Consider the following 18,323-nt stretch of genomic DNA (forward strand, 5'->3'; position numbering starts at 1 on the left):
TAATTTGTTCTAAGTATTTTGATTGGGCAATTGCTTTCTTTAAATAAAAGAATGTCCAAGATAAAGCTATTCAGTTTCTTGTGAGTATGTACACCAGCAGTGGAATTTACTTTGATGCAAGGGGGGTGTGACGATTTTGGGTCTGTGTGTAGCTTGGAGTGAGAGGGACTCACGTGTGTGGGATTTCACAAATGCTCGTCGTTTATTCATACACAAACTTAAAACACTCCAACCTTACCAAGCCCGGTTGTACGGCTACTATATCTTCATACATGAACAAAAATAGTTACCACACGGACTTATTATCGTCACTTGAGTTGAGAAATAGAGAAGAAAGCAGGAACTCGCATATACACAATCCGACCAGCGTAGTGCGCGCTCTCAACTAGCTCAGTAACCAATAGACACTGCTTGATGACATCACTGTTGAGCGACACACGTTAAAGGCACATTTCATATATTCGACTGTTACATATTCCCCCCTGGTAAGACAAAGGCTGACCCCAGCCGTACGCACCGAGATACAGTCTGGACTAAGTATACTTGTCATACATGACAATGCAACTAAGCTGTCTGGACCAGAGTGAGATACAGTGAAACATTTAGATAACTGGCATACATGTCAGTACCAAGTAAAATGAAAGGCCACAGTTAGTCAAAAACTAAACTCAAATTTTAAAGACAAGTACCTTATGAAATTCCCTTATTTAAATTTTCTTTTAAAAAACATAGTAATAAAATTAACCCATTAATGTCTCATAAAATAAGACAACTGCTTTTGTTGAGCAGAATACTGCAAAACCCTAACCACAGAAGGGCAGCATTTAACACTTTGTCATAAATCAATAACTGTAACTTGGGTTTACATAACCACCTAGACTAGTAGTATAATGTGATGAGGCACAACTAAGCAGTACTCCTTTAAAAATAATCCTATGCAAAAGGAGAAACCTGAAATTCAAAACACCCACTACAGTTAATGCAAGAAGAAAATGAAAAATAACATTAGCATCAATATAACTTCTCTTGCAACCAAATACTGTTACTCAAATTGTAGGTGATGAATGAAGCCACAAAAGGTGCAAATCACAAACACATCATACCACTAACAGTCTGCATGTTGTTGTTTTTTTGTTGCAACCCTGAGGGGTCCGTAGCAGTAGTACAGTTCAGTTTTTTGTTTTTTTTTTTCTTTTCTTTAATAACTTCGTCAAATCTCACGGTCTGCGCACTTGACATTGCTCCAGCAAAGACAGACCAGGCACGTGAAGAAAACCGCGGGCGGAGAGAGCAGCAGGCGACAGGGGCGGAGGAGAGACGAGGAGAGTCCCTTGTGAAGAACCGGAGAAGCCGTCACACACAGTTCATGGGAGCCGCAAGCCGAAGCTGAACATACCGGGAGCCGCAGTCGTCTCGGCCGAAACACCCGCAGCAGCCTCCCGAAGAAACCCCGCGAACCGTCGCTTCCAGCTTCCAAGTTCAGATGAGAGCAGCGTCTCCCTCTCCGTCCGCGTTGCAGCACACCGCGCTGGCTCGTCCACGACTTTGATGTCGCCGCCGGCAACGTAGTTAAGTCCAAAAAGTTTGAAAAACTCGATGAAACTCGACCTGCTTCGTATAACTTAACTGGTCGTCGATGAAAGGTCCAGGAAAAAGATGTTCGGGCGCCACTTGTGACGATTTTGGGTCTGTGTGTAGCTTGGAGTGAGAGGGACTCACGTGTGTGGGATTTCACAAATGCTCGTCGTTTATTCATACACAAACTTAAAACACTCCAACCTTACCAAGCCCGGTTGTACGGCTACTATATCTTCATACATGAACAAAAATAGTTACCACACGGACTTATTATCGTCACTTGAGTTGAGAAATAGAGAAGAAAGCAGGAACTCGCATATACACAATCCGACCAGCGTAGTGCGCGCTCTCAACTAGCTCAGTAACCAATAGACACTGCTTGATGACATCACTGTTGAGCGACACACGTTAAAGGCACATTTCATATATTCGACTGTTACAGGGGCGCCACCTAAAATCTTGCCTAGGGCGCCACATTGGTTAGGGCCGGGTCTGTGTGGTGTGTTACAACTAGGCCTAAATCTAGTTATCAAAGTATTAGAAAACAATCATTCATATACTATCCTGATGAATTGATTAGTTGCTTTTATAATTGCCAAATTTGCAAATCTGCAAGCTTACAACTCACATGTTGCAATGTGATGTGGTTTGAGCATGTAGATCTGCTATTTTCACAATTTTTGATCATTTCTACCTATAATGACATCCCCCAACTCAGGTCACCAGAGTAAGTGTTTTAAGTGTCAACATGCACCTTTCTTTGTACAATGACTGTATTGGACTACAGTCCAATACAGTCATTGTGTCACTGTTTAGAGCAAGTAACTAATTGGATGAACCAAAATTTCCTTCAATTAAATCAGGACAAAACTGAGGTCATTGTTTTTGGCAATAAAGAGAAGAGGATTGCTGTCAGTAAACATCTCGAGTCACTCTCTCTAAAAACTACGGACCAAGTCCGAAACCTTGGCGTGCTGATAGACTCAGATCTGACTTTCAGCAGTCACATCAAATCAATCACCAAAACAGCCTTCTATCAGCTTAAGAACATATCCAGAGTGAAGGGTTTTATGTCTCAAACAGACCAGGAGAAGTTGATTCATGCTTTCATCTCAAGTAGACTCGACTACTGTAACGGTCTTCTGACTGGACTCTCACAAAAAAGCATTAAACAGCTGCAGCTCATTCAGAACGCTGCAGCTCCAGTTTTAACCAGAACAAAGAGATCAGAGCACATTACTCCAGTTCTAAAGTCTTTACACTGGCTCCCAGTCAGTTCTAAAGTCTTTACACTGGCTCCCAGTCAGCTCTAAAGTCTTTACACTGGCTCCCAGTCAGTTCTAAAGTCTTTACACTGGCTCCCAGTCAGCTATAGAATAGATTTTAAAGTTCTGCTACTGGTCTACAAATCACTGAATGGTTTAGGTCCAGAATACATGAATGACATGTTAGTAGAATATAAACCCAGTAGAGCTCTGAGATCTACTGACTCAGGTCAGATAGTTGAGCCCAGAGTTCAAACTAAACATGGTGAAGCAGCTTTTAGCTGTTATGCTGCACACAACTGGAACAAACTACCAGCAGAACTGAAATCAGCCCCAACAGTGAACATTTTTAAATCCAGGTTAAAAACACTTCTCTTCTCCTGAGCTTATGATTGAGCTCTTTTAAAGCACTTTACATTTTAATCTTTCATTTGCACTCTTTGTCCTTTTAATGATTTTAAAGCTAATTTATTATTTTATGCTGCAATCATTTTATTTATGTCTTTCTATTTTTCTGTACTTTGTTTTTATTATGGGGGGGGGGGGGGTTTAATTGTATGTTTTAAGTTTCTCAAATTACATGTTTTTCTGTTTTATGTAAAGCACATTGAATTGCCATTGTGTATGAAATGCGCTATATAAATAAAACTGCCTTGCCTTGCCTTGCCTTTGTGCCCACAGTCCAATTTGTTCATGATGGACATTGATCTAACAACATAACACATATGTAGCCTATACTTTACATATTTTTTTCAGTCAGTGTTTATGGTTTATTGCTCGTTCAACAGTTTCCCATGATACAGTTAAAACTAATTCAAGCCTATTCAAGTCTCCAGAATATAAGGGATATTGTTCAGTATACTACTGTTATTAAGGGCTTGTGTGTTTAAATGTACATCAATGTGAGTTGGCACAGTATCTGTGCACGGACTGTAGTGGGCCGGTATGGACCAAAAAGTCCAGGGCTGAATTTTTGTCCCAGTCCAGGCCTGGCAAGACATTATTTACTGGTTCAAAGTTGTTTTTTTTCTGCTCCAAAAAGAGGAACTGAATGGTTCACTAACCACCAAACAGACAAAAGAAACGCTGTGTTCACACTCTGTAGTCGTGACATGCTTTTTGACTTCGGCTGCTACTTATATGTTTCTCTGCTCCTCAGTAAGAAGTTATATTTATTTAGTCAAATGTACCAGAAAGAGTTTCAAAAGCAGTTAAGCTAAAACAGTCAGACTGAAGCAACAGAACACACACTTTGTTATGAATAAGGTCAAAAATACAACACAAAGAAACTGAATTCTGCTTCATATAAAACAAACACAGTTAGAAGAGTTGATTTTAGATCAATGTGAAAAGGATCATTTCTGGATGTGAGCCGGTAGCTCATTGGCCAAGACGCAACTTAACCACTACATCCGTGGTTTGACTACGGCCTCTCCCCACAGAGCACTTGTTTCCTGTCTACTCTCTACTGTCACTGTAATAAACACTTAGTCACAAACTGTCAAATGAACTGAAGTAAAACCTGTTTGCATGCAAAAATAACAAGAATTACTGATAATTCTCAGTGTTTAAACCCTTCAATGTTACAACAAGTGCTGCTAATGATTGACATCTTAAAGTGACTCTGTTCATCATGTTTAACCACAGAAATGTGTTCACATGTATCCTTCACTCCAACTTTAAATAAAGAATATAACATAATATAAAGAAATAGGAAGTGAATGTACTCACTGAGGAAGAAAAAGCAGATCAAAGTGTGACAACCGTTCATCTTACGCTCTGATAGTTTAATTCTTTCTTCCGTCTTCACTTGCAAACCAGGAACTTGTCGCTTACTTCTCTAAATGATGGAGTCCCTCCTCCAAACAACCACAAACACCTCTGCTCTCCTCCCCTCTGTCTCTATTTATACTGTACTTCTGCAAATACATGCAAGGTTTTAGAGCTACACTGTTAGTGCAACTATTTCTATTATGAAATAATTATTTTAGATATATAAGTAGATTGCCTTTACTGTCACTGTATATTCATGCAATTAAATTAAAATTGCTACTCTGTGGAGTCTTTGATAATGTCTTCACCACTCTCTGGAGCTCTTTCTTATCTGCAGCAGAGCAGCCTGCGTATCACACCATCATGCAGTAAGCTAGCAGGCTCTCTATGGTCGCCTGGTAAAAGGCCACCAGCACCTTCCTTTTGGTGTTGAGCCTCATTAGCACTCTCAGGAAGTGCAGTCTTTGCTCTGCTCTCTTGATGGTTGCTGTGGTGTTGGCTGACCAGGAGAGGCCTTTGGATATTAGACGTACAGAGAGCGGCAAGATCTGTGTCACATTTCTTCCTGAAGTCCAGTATTAACTCTTTGGTCTTTGTGGTGTTCAGTGTCAGGTTGTTCACTGAACACCAATCAGACAGTCTCTGAATCTCGTCCCTATATGCTGACTCATCTTCCCCAGCGATGAGGCCGAAGACAGTTTTGGTTATGGTGTTGGACGAGTGGGTTGGTGTGCAGTCGTAGGTGTAGAAGGAGTACAAGAGTGGACTCAACACACAACGTTGGGGTTCACCAATGCTTAGTGTGACGGAGGAACAGATGTGAGGACCATTTTTCACTCTGCAGGCGATTTGTGAGGAAGTCTTTGATCTATGTGCAGGTGGAGATGGAGAGGTCTAAGTCTTGTAGTTTGCTGGTTAAGACGTCTGAGATGATGGTATTAAATGCTGAGCTAGAGTCACATGTTCCAAGTGATTCTGTGAGAATAGTGGCTTGAAAGGAAAGACACCCCCCTGCATATTTGTTTATTCAGATTAATATTTACTGCTTATGTTAATTGTTTAATTTATTAGTATGTTTTATTTATTTATAAGTAGTTATTGTAGCTCCAAATAAATAACATAGGCATTGTACATTGAAGTAATTGCTGAGTTTCACCACAAGAGGGAGTTTGTGGTCGTTCTCTGTCAGGGGAAACCAGAACATTGTTGTCTGTGTATATTTTCAGGTAAGGACGCAGTAAAGCAGTCACAAGTTACTTAGAGGGTCAGTGAATAAGGGGAGGTTGGCCATTTACTCCTTTTGTTGTGTGTTTGTTAAAGTTTAGTTGGTTGTTGACATATCCTGCTAGAAGCTAAGCTAACATTTAACATTGCTAATAGGACCCAGTGGTGGTACGTGTGTTGTATTTTCTTGCTTGTGCCATGCATAGACCTATAAACAGTGTAGCAAATGTACAGGAACCACATTACTTTAAATTTTAGTGTAATTTTATTGTTTGTGTCACAGTTTTGTATTAAGTATATTTAACTAATTTGGGATCAGTCATTTAGTCGAGTACATCGTTGTGTTGTACTGATAAAGCAGCGACAGAAGCTGGTTACTCACAATGAGCTGCTATATCTGTGTATTTTCAGATATCAGTAAAGTCAACATACAACTCTAAGCGCACTGAGTGTTTCATTCAAGTGTGCTACAGTTCAGTACTATGTGGTTTGCGATGGCGTCTTCAGTGGATTTATTAGCTCTGTAAGCAAACTGATGAGGGTCGAATGTGGGAGGAGGATCGTTTTTAGGTGGTGCAGGACTAGTTTCTAGAAGGACTTCATGATCATTGGAGTGAGTGCTATTGGGCTGTAATCATTCAGGTCCACAGAGAAAGGCCTTTTGGTTGCTGCTTCTCAGTTGTGATGATTTGATGCTTTTCAGTGTCGTACATGAAAATAAACTAAATTTCTTTGGGTTTTAGACTTTTTATCAAACAACATTTTAAGACATCACCATGGGATCCTAGAAAATATAATGCACATTTCTTACTGGTTGATTTTAAAGTTTATGGACAAAAGGAAATAAGGAGCAGAATGGTTAATAAAATGAATTGCTTGAAAGGTGTAATATTTCAAAAATAGAAAAGCAGCACATTCCTAACATTAATACTTCATTATTTGTAATAAATACATCACAACAAAGAGTTCGGAGCAGGGTGATGGCCTCGCCTTTGAAGGGAGCATTTCTACAAACATTCACTTCAAGTTTTGTATCTTTTAAATCTTTCAATCACTCAATCTTTATTGATATAGCCCCTCTACACATAGAGCAGGTCTAGACCATTTTTACCTTTTAACCTTTTACTTTTAAAGCAAAAAAAAAGTGTGTGTGTGTGTGTGTGTGTGTGTGTGGTCGGTCCTGTGGCATGGACACATTGGCAAGGTAAAAACAAACAAAAAAAACAAACTTTATGGAAATGAATGATTGCAGATTATGGTGGGCCTTTTGAAACTGCAGTAACAAAAAATGTCAGTAATAAGCAATAATACTCCACCTCACTACAATATGGTACTCACACATATAGCATTTAGGATTGCTTTTGATATGCAGCTAACACCAGCTAATGTTTGGTTGTACCTTAGCACACTGCTAACGTTAGCTGCCTGTTAAAGTGCAGAGTCAGACAGCTGTAGTAACAACTCTGCTGCTACTTTACAGCTAACATCACAACAACAGCATATCTTGACAAACTAGACAGTGAGCTGAATGTCCAGACAGGTAACATTACTGTTTATGTGAAGCACAGCAGAGTTGATGTTACTCACCTGTCCGCTTTCACTCTCCGGTCCGTTTGTCCCTCCGCCTGTTAGAAAACCACCGATGTGTCCGCAGGTCCTTGTCTGGTCAAAGTTCTTATATTTCATTTTTTGTCCTTCTGGCCTTCTCCTCTCTGTATGTTTCTCGGTCACTCTCTCCTTCTCCACTTTAATTGTCCATACCACATTCACTGTTTCTCGCTCTGGCCTCCTCCATTTGACACTCTTAACATCACTGGGTGCTACGCGCCGACTAGTGGTGTGTAGGCGGTACTGCTACTGCAGCCAGGCAGCGTGAGCCTGAGAGCCTGAGCTCAAGGCAAAGGAAAGGTGAAGTTACAGAAATCTTTTCTACACATTTTCGGATCGCTGCACGCATTTGCAGATCTGCCACGGCAGAAGTGTAGCAAAAATCACGTGTAAAAAGACAGCCAGTCGAGAGCTATTGCCTGAGTTCTAACTGATGACAGACATTTACAGATCTTTGCATGCATTTGCAGATTTGTCTTCTGAATACAGACATACCTTTTGTTTTTTGTTTTTACACACACAAATCTGGTTACACACAAACACACACACACACACACACACAAATCTGGTTACACACAAACACACACACACACACACACACACACACACACACACAGATCGAGATATGCTTTTGCAAATAGTATTGCCCCAGTAGTAGCTCCATAATATGATGCTTTTCAGTGTCATACATGAAAATAAACTACATTTTTTTGGATTTTGGACTTTTTTATCAAACATTTAAGACATCACCATGGGATCTCACTGGGTTTTTTTTTTTAAGTTTATGGACAAAACAAAGAAATAATGAGCAGAATGGTTAATAAAATGAATTGCTTGAAAGGTTTAATATTTCAAAAATAGAAAAGCAGCACATTTCTAACATTAATCCTTCATTTTTTGTAATAAATGCATCACAACAAAGAGTTCAGAGCAGGTTCACACCCTCGCCTTTGAAGGGAGCATTTCTACAACCATCCACTTCAGGTTTTGTAACTTTAACCATGTTCAATCAATCAATCTTTATTGATATAGGCCCTCTACACATAGAGCAGGTCTATACCATATTCTTTAAATTTAAATTAAATACACCCAACATTTCATGAGCAAGCACGTGGCAGAGGCAAGGAAAAACTCCCTTTTAACATAAATATTCAATGGCAGTATATAAATAACAGAAAACCACAAAGAGCATAATGTGTTCACTTAAAAATATATATTAATAATCTTAAAAACTATTCCATTTTTTGCTGGTAACCAGTGGAGGAAGTCAAGACTGGGTAAAATGTTCTACAGATGTCAAAAAGAAAGAAAATATTTGAGGCAGAAAGGCACCATTTCAGATTTTATAAAATTATATTACGAAAATAATTGACAATATTGATATTATTGCGATATCCATAGAAAATAAAAATAATGCTATCAGTCAAATCATCTTTAAGTTTGTCAACTCTGTTTAACTTCTCTTCTGGCAGATTAATTACACTCAAAATAAAAGTGTAGAGAGGTGGAGAGACAGTCTGTAACAATCACAGTACAAAAAGAACAATTACACTTAACAGATATTTATAAAGGAAATCAGATAAAGTGAGAAACTAAAGATCAGAGTCAAAGGTTAATACAACAACTACGTCATAAAACTGCAGATGTAAGCAGAAACATTCAAAGTGGATCATCATCATTACGTAAACCTCACAGTTATCATCCACAGACATTAAAATTCATTCTTACTCCTCAAGCTTCTTTTAGGTTGACTGAAGTAGTAAAAGTCTTAACCTGAAGCATGCTGTTGTGATTAATGACTTCTTATCAGATGTCACAGAGAAAAAAAAACTCCAAACCACAACCTGTTCACCTGTTGGCCACTGATGGAGGAAACAGGATGTCAGCAGCATTAAAGCTTCTGCCGTGAAGTAACAGTTGAGTACAGAGGCTGTTAATCTACTTTGGCATCAGTGCGTCTCCGAGGTGCAGAGTAGATAACGTTATCGGCTTGACCAGAGGGGGCGCTGCTGAGTGACGAGGCAGCTCTGTTGGAAAAATCTACTTGAGTGTAGAGGAGTTCAATCGAGTCGTCTTCAGGCTGGAAGAAAAGAAAGAGCTCAAGGTTTATATTTTGACACTGAAGCAGCATGTCAAGTTTTAGTCCTAATAACAACATAAGTAGCACCAAAGATCTGACAGATTACTTTGCAAATTACCATCTTGTGCTAAAGTCACTTTGGTGATTTGTTTGGAACAAGGAAACCTAAATGTGGGGACAGAAGCTGGTGGAGCTGAGATGGAACGAGTAGAGAGCAACCACCAAATACAGTGATTGGCTGAGATAGCTATGACCTCAATATTAACCCTCCTGTCGTCCTCCCGGGTCAAATTGACCCTGTCTCTTTTCCTTCGTTCTTCCCCTCCTTCTATACTTCTTTCTCCACTTCCTGCCTTCCATCCTTCCTTGCTTCTTTCCTTCCTCCCTCCCTCCTTACTCCTTTCCTTCCTTCCTTACTCTTTGCTTCCTTCCTTCCTCCTTTCCTTCCTTCCTTACTCCCTACCTTCCTTCCTCCTTTCCTCCCTCCCTCCCTCTTTACTCCTATCCTTCCTTCCTTCCTTCCTCCCTCCCTCCCTCCTTACTCCTATCCTTCCTTCCTTCCCTCCCTCCCTCCCTCCCTACTCTTTCCTTCCATCTGTCCTTACTTCCTTCCTCCCTCCCTCCTTACTCCTTTCCTTTCCTTCCTTCCTTCCTTCCTTGACCTGAGGACAACAGGAAGGTTAAACATAAAGTTGAATTAATGCTTTTTTGACAATATCGACAAAAAATGAAAACATAAGGTTTATATGAATGTCAAGCATATGTATTTTCTTCAGAGTTATGTAATTATTATGAGGTGACACAATGTAGACTTTTCATATTAATGTGGAATTTAAATAAATTAAGCATGTTTCAAAAATCAAGCTTAAAAGAAACTATGATTAATGCCAAACTTACTGTACCTAAAACTTTAACCCTTGAGAGTCTCCACAATGTGGTCAACACTACTGTTTTCTGACCGCAGAGCTAAAATGCTGCCACAGTTTTTTCTTACTTTTCTCAGAGGACAGGAAGCTGCAGCAGTGATGACGCTGTAGTCAGCTGAGTTTTCCACAGGAGCAGATCTGATCTGTCCGTCGACCGCTCTGGTCTCCTCTAGGCTGGTCTGCAGCAGAACAAGAAGAAGTAGGGTTGAGAAGTTAGAAGTTGGGTTTGGTTTGGTTTAAATTACACTTTTTTCTGAATGTTTAAACACTAATGTTACGGCCCTTGGCCGTTTGTGTGGTTTCTCCCCTTCCTCTGTGTGTGCATGCGCTCCGCTCCGAGGTTTCCGGTGGACCAGTGAAGCAGACCGTTGGTGGCTGGTGGATGAGGCTGATTGGTGCGGGCGTCTCCAATCAGCGTGCGACAGCTTTAAAAGCCTGGCATGCCCTCCAGACGCCGGCAGACACCTCAGTAGCAGCAATAGTAGTAGTAGTATTAGTGGTAGTTCTCCGAATAATAGCTTGTGTTTTGGTTACCCAGATTTGGGCCAGGGTAAGATTAGTTTCTTTATTTCTTTCTTATTTGTGTCACTGTGTTTTCTGGTTAGGTTTAGGGGTGCTGATTACTTGTATTTCTGTTTGGTATAGCGTTAGTGCAGTTAGTTAGGTTTTTGGTTTAGGCATATTTGATTTGTTGTTTATTATTCTCTAAATACTTGAGACAGTTAGCTCCAGTTTTATTTGTAAGGAGTCCTCTTTTTGTTATATTTTGTTATTGATTTATCAGCACCTGGCAAGCCCTTTTCTGTTGTTTTTTTATTAAATTCCACATTGTCCTAATTTCTTATAATAAATACCTCTTTTATTTTACAACCAGTTTCCATCGGTTGTGTTTGTTACTTTCCCTTTTCCCCATCGAGCTGGGTTTGTAACAACTAACAGTGATTCTTGAAGCATTATCTTTGAAACCATTAACACAAGTGTTTATACTGTCAGTGTGTAGCTGGTGTTTTGTGTGCTTATTCAAATCATGGTTTGATAAAAAAACACATTTTTTTAAATAGTTTGAAGAGTTTTGCAAGAATAGTTTGCTTTTGAAAGAGATGTATAATGTTTTGCTGGTGATAGTGCCTCAGAAATCAGAAATAACTGTAATATCAACTGGTTTCACAAACACTAAAGATGATCAGATGTCACAAATTCACTTAAACTCACCTCTGGGAAATTAGCATACACTGCTTCCTCAGGATGTTCTGAAAAACACAAAGTTCAGAAGAAGAAGAACACGCTAAATCATCTGAGAGACACTTGAGGCCTTTCTGGAGACACTTTTGATTGTTTCTGAAGATTAGTCAAATTAAGTCTGATGACGGGTTAAAAACATTTTCACACAGAGCAACACAGTCATGTTGATGTTCTGATGTTTGAGTTGAATGTGATGAATGAATGAAAAGGAGACTGAAAACTGAATACTGTGTTTTGTTTGTTCTTCAGCTAATCGCTCCTTTTAGCCTCTAATCTATAACAAGTAATAGCTACAACTATTTTCCTCGTAAAAGTCCTCCTGAACATAATTTGGTAAAATGTAAACTATTGTGAAGGCACACTGAGTCTCTGCCTGAAACATTAGGGAACATTATTCATCTTTAAAATAGACCAGCTGAGTACAAACTGTACATAGTTTGTGAGAATATTTGTTTCACATGTGAAAGCTTGTTTGAGGCAAATTAACTATCTTAATGTTAGTTAGAAATGGTTTCAGATGTTCACCTTTGGGTTTAGAGGCTCTTTTCTTGCAGAGTATCAGCACAGCCACGGAGAACAGGAGCACGAAGATGAACAGAGTCAGACCCACGTACAGCAGCACACCTGTTGTAGATTGACCTATAGATAGAAGTTTGTGTTTGGATAAAGTTTCAGTCAAAGGTTTTTCTCTATTTCCAGGTTTCCTATTTTGTAAGATAATAAGAGAAACATCAAAACTATTAAAAACATATTTAATATCATCATGTAGCAACAAAAAGTATATTGTGTTAAATTTCAGATTCATCACATTAGCCATGTTTTGCTTTGCTCACTCTTCATTCTCTCAGCCAGCTTTATGATGAAGGCACCTGAGATGTTTTTCTAACAGTCTTGAAGTTCCCACATATGCTGAGAACTTGTTGGCTGCTTTTCCTTCACACTGTGATCCAGCTCATCTCAAACCATATCCATTACAAAGCTAACTCTAATCTGAGCTGCTGTTAATTGCTGCTTTTTGAAGCTGTTAACAGTAATGAATGTATCTTCTACAGCAGAGGTAACTCTTGGTCTTCCTTTCCTGAACTCTTAGCAGCAGAAGAGCCTTGAGGAACCTTTTGGGTTCCTCCTCATTGCTACTGTGGAGGAACCTTGTCAACTCATAAAGGTTCCTTGAAGAACCTCTCAGAAAGGACAGAAAGGTCCTCATGGTTTTTAAAACTGGACTTAAAGAAACTTTCTTGATTCTTGATTTTTTCATCAACAGACCTTCATGTCTTAAAATAATGATGAACTATTGTTTCTATTATTAGAACAGTTGAATAGAGCTATTCACTGCATACCAACACTACACTGATACCATACAACTGTGTCTGCTATATTTGTTTGTTTTTTATTTTAGGTATGATCATTTTAGGTACATGTATATTATTAATTTTAATGCACTGACAGGAGCTGCGGAGAAACAGTATGTAGTCTCATTCTGTAATGCAAATACTCAGAAATGACAATAAAGTGAATCTTGAATCTTGTCAATAGAAAATCATTCCAGGTGACGACTTCAAGAAGCTGGTTATGATATTGACAATTATTGTTCTGCTACTTTGAAGACCTTAAAATATGAAAGATATCTGGAGGGGTTTGTTCATTAAAGTAAATGTACCTGAACCTCCATCTGTTGTTGTCTCAGTTTGCTCCTGTTCAGACTGTTCAGTGGTTTCAGTGGAAGATGATGAAGATGTGGAGCTTCTTCTGAAACTCTGTGTTGGTGTTGTTGTTGGTATTGGCGGTGGGGCAGGTCTGGGAGTCAACTTTGGTTTTGAAGGGGGCGGAGCTGTGAACATTAAAAAAGAAACACAATGATACAAAACATATCCTGATGAGAGAAATAAAATGCTCCTTTAGCTGACCGGCTGCTTATAAAAACAATGGTAACATTAAGTTAAAATAGTCAGTTTATTATTTTTATTCCTAAAAACACTGAGACAGTAAATGAACACTGACTGTATCAATCTTCACAGTGATTAGTTCGACCAAATATCAGGTTATTAAAATATCAGCTGCAGTCAGAAAAATGTTTCCTCTGACCTCCAGACACATGAAGAAACATTTTCATGACTTTCAGTAGAAACTCACCATCTGTGACGGTGATCCAAAACCCCTGGTATGGACCCACATCGTAACTGTCCAAACCACACCAATAATGTCCAGAGTCAGATTTTCTGATGTTTGTGATGGTCACATCCAGACGACTTCCTCTACTTGTCTCATAATATCTCATGTTGTATCTGCCATTATGAGCTCTGTCACCATACGCCGTAAGAATGTATCCTCTACATTCGTCCTTACAGAAGTACTTCCACCATGCAGTCGTGGTAAAGTAACATGTAACTGTGATACTTTCTCCTTCAGTGCTTGTATAAACGGGGATTTGTGCATTGATGACACCAATGTTTCCATCCTGCAGCACTGTTGGAAAACAAATCAACAATCAATGATGAACATTTCCACACTGATCCACAGAGTCACACTGGGAGCTGCCCAGTTCAACCAGTCTGTGATTTGACTTGATTTATTCTGTCAGGAAGGACTCGATGGATGCAGCATAAACTCTCACATTTTTCTGATGATTTGATTCAACTTTTAAGTTTTAATTTACATATTTGTCCTCATTCATTTGTCTTTTATTTCTCCAGATGTGTTTTTATAAAGTTTTGTGTTTCTTTTACATTTTGTTTTGATGCTTTTTATATTTTTTGTAAGACACTTTGAATTGTCTTATTATTGGTAGTTTTGTATCAGAATGAAGAACAAGTTGATTTGTGTGTATCAGTGTTTGAGCTGCAGCATTAATTAGTGATCTGTCCGGCTAAACCTCTTAACCAGGTGTGCAGGACGTGTTTTCATGTTTAAAAGTTAGATAAGAAGAAGTGACTCCTCTGCCACTTTGGCTGTGTTCACACTGCAGGCAAATCTGATTCAAATCTGATTCCTTCTCAAATCCTATCTTTAAGCCTGACTGTCCACACTGTTTTTAGCAAGTGTCCAAATTGGATTTGGCTCTGTTCAGACTGGGCCCCATTAATGACCAAGCTGACAGGTTGCCGTGGCAACGTCTTTGGAGCGGAGGCGTGTATTGTGTGATGTCATATAATTGCGACAGCGACAGCAACAACAAACCCTCGAGCTTTGCTTGAACGGAGCCATCTCCCCAAAGATTAAGAATATGGTTTGGTCCTCTGCCCAAGGACTGATGTTTTCGACGTCCTCCGTTGCCTCCAGTGATATCACCTAGCAACAACAACTGGAATAAGCGCGTGTCTGGTGTCGCATAGAGTGACGTAGCGTAGAGAGACGTCACGGACAGTCAAATCCGATATGAGTGTTTGGAGCTGTTCAGACTCACACACATCTGTCCAAATGAGATTTGAAACTTCCTCCCAAAGGTGGTTTCCATCTGGTTTGCAAAAATCGGATTTCATGTGATTTATGACTGTTCAGACTTCATAAGAGCCATCTGGTACCAATCTAGATTGGTTAAAAATCAGATTTTGGCTTGCAGTGTGAATGCAGCCTTTGTTGCTATTGATTTTATATGGGTTGAATTGAAATAAGGACTCCAGCTTTAAACTGGGTAATATATTGATATTATATTATTATTATGATATATAATATGATAATAATATCATAATATAGCATTAGTGTTTTAAAGGCAGTAAAGTGATGTCATTTCCCCTTCGTCCAGCTCTGCTACAGCTACATAAGTGGACGATGGAACAATATTAATTATAATCATGTTAAACGAGAAAATGTCATCATTTAACCTAATTATTTAGAATATACATTTTTCCCTTTTCTTAAAAGAGGTGTTTGTGCTGTAGCATTATGTAATTTTATTTGGTTAAAAGTATTTTTTTCTCTGCTCCAAAAAGAGGAACTGAATGGTTCACTAACCACCAAACGGACAAAAAAAACGCTGTGTTCACTCTCTGCAGTCTTGAAATGCTTTTTGACTTCGGCTGCTACTCATATGTTTCTCTGCTCCTCAGTAAGAAGTTATATTTATTTAGTCAAATGTACCAGAAAGTGTTTCAAAAGCAGTTAAGCTAAAACAGTCAGACTGAAGCAACAGAACACACACTTTGTTATGAATAAGGTCAAAAATACAACACAAAGAAACTGAATTCTGCTTCATATAAAACAAACACAGTTAGAAGAGTTGATTTTAGATCAATGTGAAAAGGATCATTTCTGGATGTGAGCCGGTAGCTCATTGGCCAAGACGCAACTTAACTGCTACATCCGTGGTTTGACTACGGCCTCTCCCCACAGAGCGCTTGCTTCCTGTCTACTCTCTACTGTCACTGTAATAAACACTTAGTCACAAACTGTCAAATGAACTGAAGTAAAACCTGTTTGCATGCAAAAATAACAAGAATTACTGATAATTCTCAGTGTTTAAACCCTTCAATGTTACAACAAGTGCTGCTAATGATTGACATCTTAAAGTGACTCTGTTCATCATGTTTAACCACAGAAATGTGTTCACATGTATCCTTCACCCCAACTTTAAACAAAGAATATAACATAATATAAAGAAATACGAAGTGAATGTACTCACTGAGGAAGAAAAAGCAGATCAAAGTGTGACAAACTTTCATCTTACGGTCTGATAGTTTAATCCTTTCTTCCGTCTTCACTTGCAAACCAGGAACTTGTCTCTCACTTCTCCAAATGATGGAGTCCCTCCTCCCCTCTGTCTCTATTTATAATGTACTTCTGCAAATACATGCAACAGTTCAAAGAAGTGTTGACCTGGGTAGGTGGAGTCTTTGATGATGTTGGTGGCTCTACTGAGGTATCGTGATGTAGCAATGTCCTCCAGAGAGGGAAGTAGGCAGCCAATGATGTTCTCTGCAGTCTTTACCACTCTCTGGAGTGCTTTCTTATCTGCAGCAGAGCAGCCTGCATATCACACCATCATGCAGTAAGTTAGCAGGCTCTCTATGGTCGCCTGGCAAAAGGCCACCAGCACCTTCCTTTTGGTGTTGAGCCTCATTAGCACTCTCAGGAAGTGCAGTCTTTGCTCTGCTCTCTTGATGGTTGCTGTGGTGTTAGCTGACCAGGAGAGGCCTTTGGATATTAGACATACAGAGAGGGAAAAGATCTGTGGCATGTTTCCTCCTGAAGTCCAGCATTAACTCTTTGGTCTTTGTGGTGTTCAGTGTCAGGTTGTTCACTGAACACCAATGTTTATGGACAAAACAAGGAAATAAGGAGCAGAATGGTTAATAAAATGAATTGCTTGAAAGGTGTAATATTTCAAACATTCACTTCAAGTTTTGTAACTTTAACCAGGTTCAATCAGTCAGTCTTTATTGATATAGCCCCTCTACACAGAGCAGGTCTATACCATATTCTTTAAATTTAAATTAAATACATCCAACATTTCCTCATGAGCAAGCATGTGGCAGAGGCAACGAAAAACTCCCTTTTACAGGGGTTAAAGCAAAAAAAAAAATCCTGAACTTTTGAGGGTGTGTGTGTGTGTGTGTGTGTGGTCGGTCCTGTGGCATGGACACATTGCCAGGGTCAAAAAAACAAAAAAAACAAAACAAAGACATTATATGGAAATGAATGATTGCAGATTATGGTGGGCCTTTTGAAACTGCAGTAACAAAAATGGTCAGTAGTAGGCAATAATACTCCACCTCACTAAGTACCTCATGGTACTACACTAACACATGTAGCATTTAGGATTACTTTTGATATGCAGCTAACATCAGCTAATGTTTGGTTGTACCTTAGCACACTGCTAACGTTAGTTGCCTGTTAACGTGCAGAGTCAGACAGCTGTAGTAACAACTCTGCTGCTACTTTACAGCTAACATCACAATAACAGCATATCTTGACAAACTAGACAGTGAGCTGAATGTCCAGACAGGTAACATTACTGTTTATGTGAAGCAGAGCTGATGTTACTCACCTGTCCGATTTCACTCTCCGGTCCGTCTGATCCTCCGCCGGTTAGAAAACCACCGATGTGTCCGCAGGTCCTTGTCTGGTCAAAGTTCTTATATTTCATTTGTTGTCCTTCTGACCTTCTCCTCTCTGGATGTTTCACTCTCTCCTTCTCCACTTTACTTGTCCGTACCACATTCACAGTTTCTGGCTCTGGCCTCCTCCATTTGACACTCTTAACATCACTGGGTGCTACGCGCCGACTAGTGGTGTGTAGGCTGTACTGCTACTGCAGCCAGGACCCGTGCACAAGCATGAACTAGATTGGCTTTAGAGAGGCACCCTAACCTGAAAGCTCCCTGTCTCTGATTGGTTACATGGCTATCCGTCTACCTGTATTACCCAATACCTGGACACAGCTGAGAAGACACGCAGATACGCTTCCATACAACAATGACACGCTTAACATCACTGGGTGCTACGCGCCGACTAGTGGTGTGTGGGCGGTACTGCGACTGCAGACAGGCAGCGAGCCTGAGCTCAAGGCAAAGGAAAGGTGAAGTCAGCCAGTCGAGAGCTTTTTCCTGAGTTAAAACTGATGACATATATTTACAGATATATGTACTCATTTACAGATCTTTGCATGCATTTGCAGATTTGTCTTCACTT

The 18,323-nt window shown here is 39.6% G+C and overlaps 1 long non-coding RNA gene across 1 annotated transcript; it reads right to left on the reverse strand.

Moving 5' to 3' along the window:
* Positions 1 to 11,682: 11,682 nt before the first annotated feature.
* On the reverse strand, positions 11,683 to 13,480 carry LOC128356787 (uncharacterized). The gene is made up of 3 exons (XR_008321195.1): positions 13,357 to 13,480; positions 12,222 to 12,320; positions 11,683 to 11,704 (listed from the first exon to the last, which is right to left on the reverse strand). It is a non-coding gene; the product is annotated as an uncharacterized LOC128356787 (long non-coding RNA).
* Between the last annotated feature and the right edge of the window lie 4,843 nt (positions 13,481 to 18,323).

This window comes from Scomber japonicus, chromosome 4 (genome assembly GCF_027409825.1).
Source record: "Scomber japonicus isolate fScoJap1 chromosome 4, fScoJap1.pri, whole genome shotgun sequence".
NCBI classification, from domain to species: Eukaryota; Metazoa; Chordata; class Actinopteri; order Scombriformes; family Scombridae; genus Scomber; species Scomber japonicus.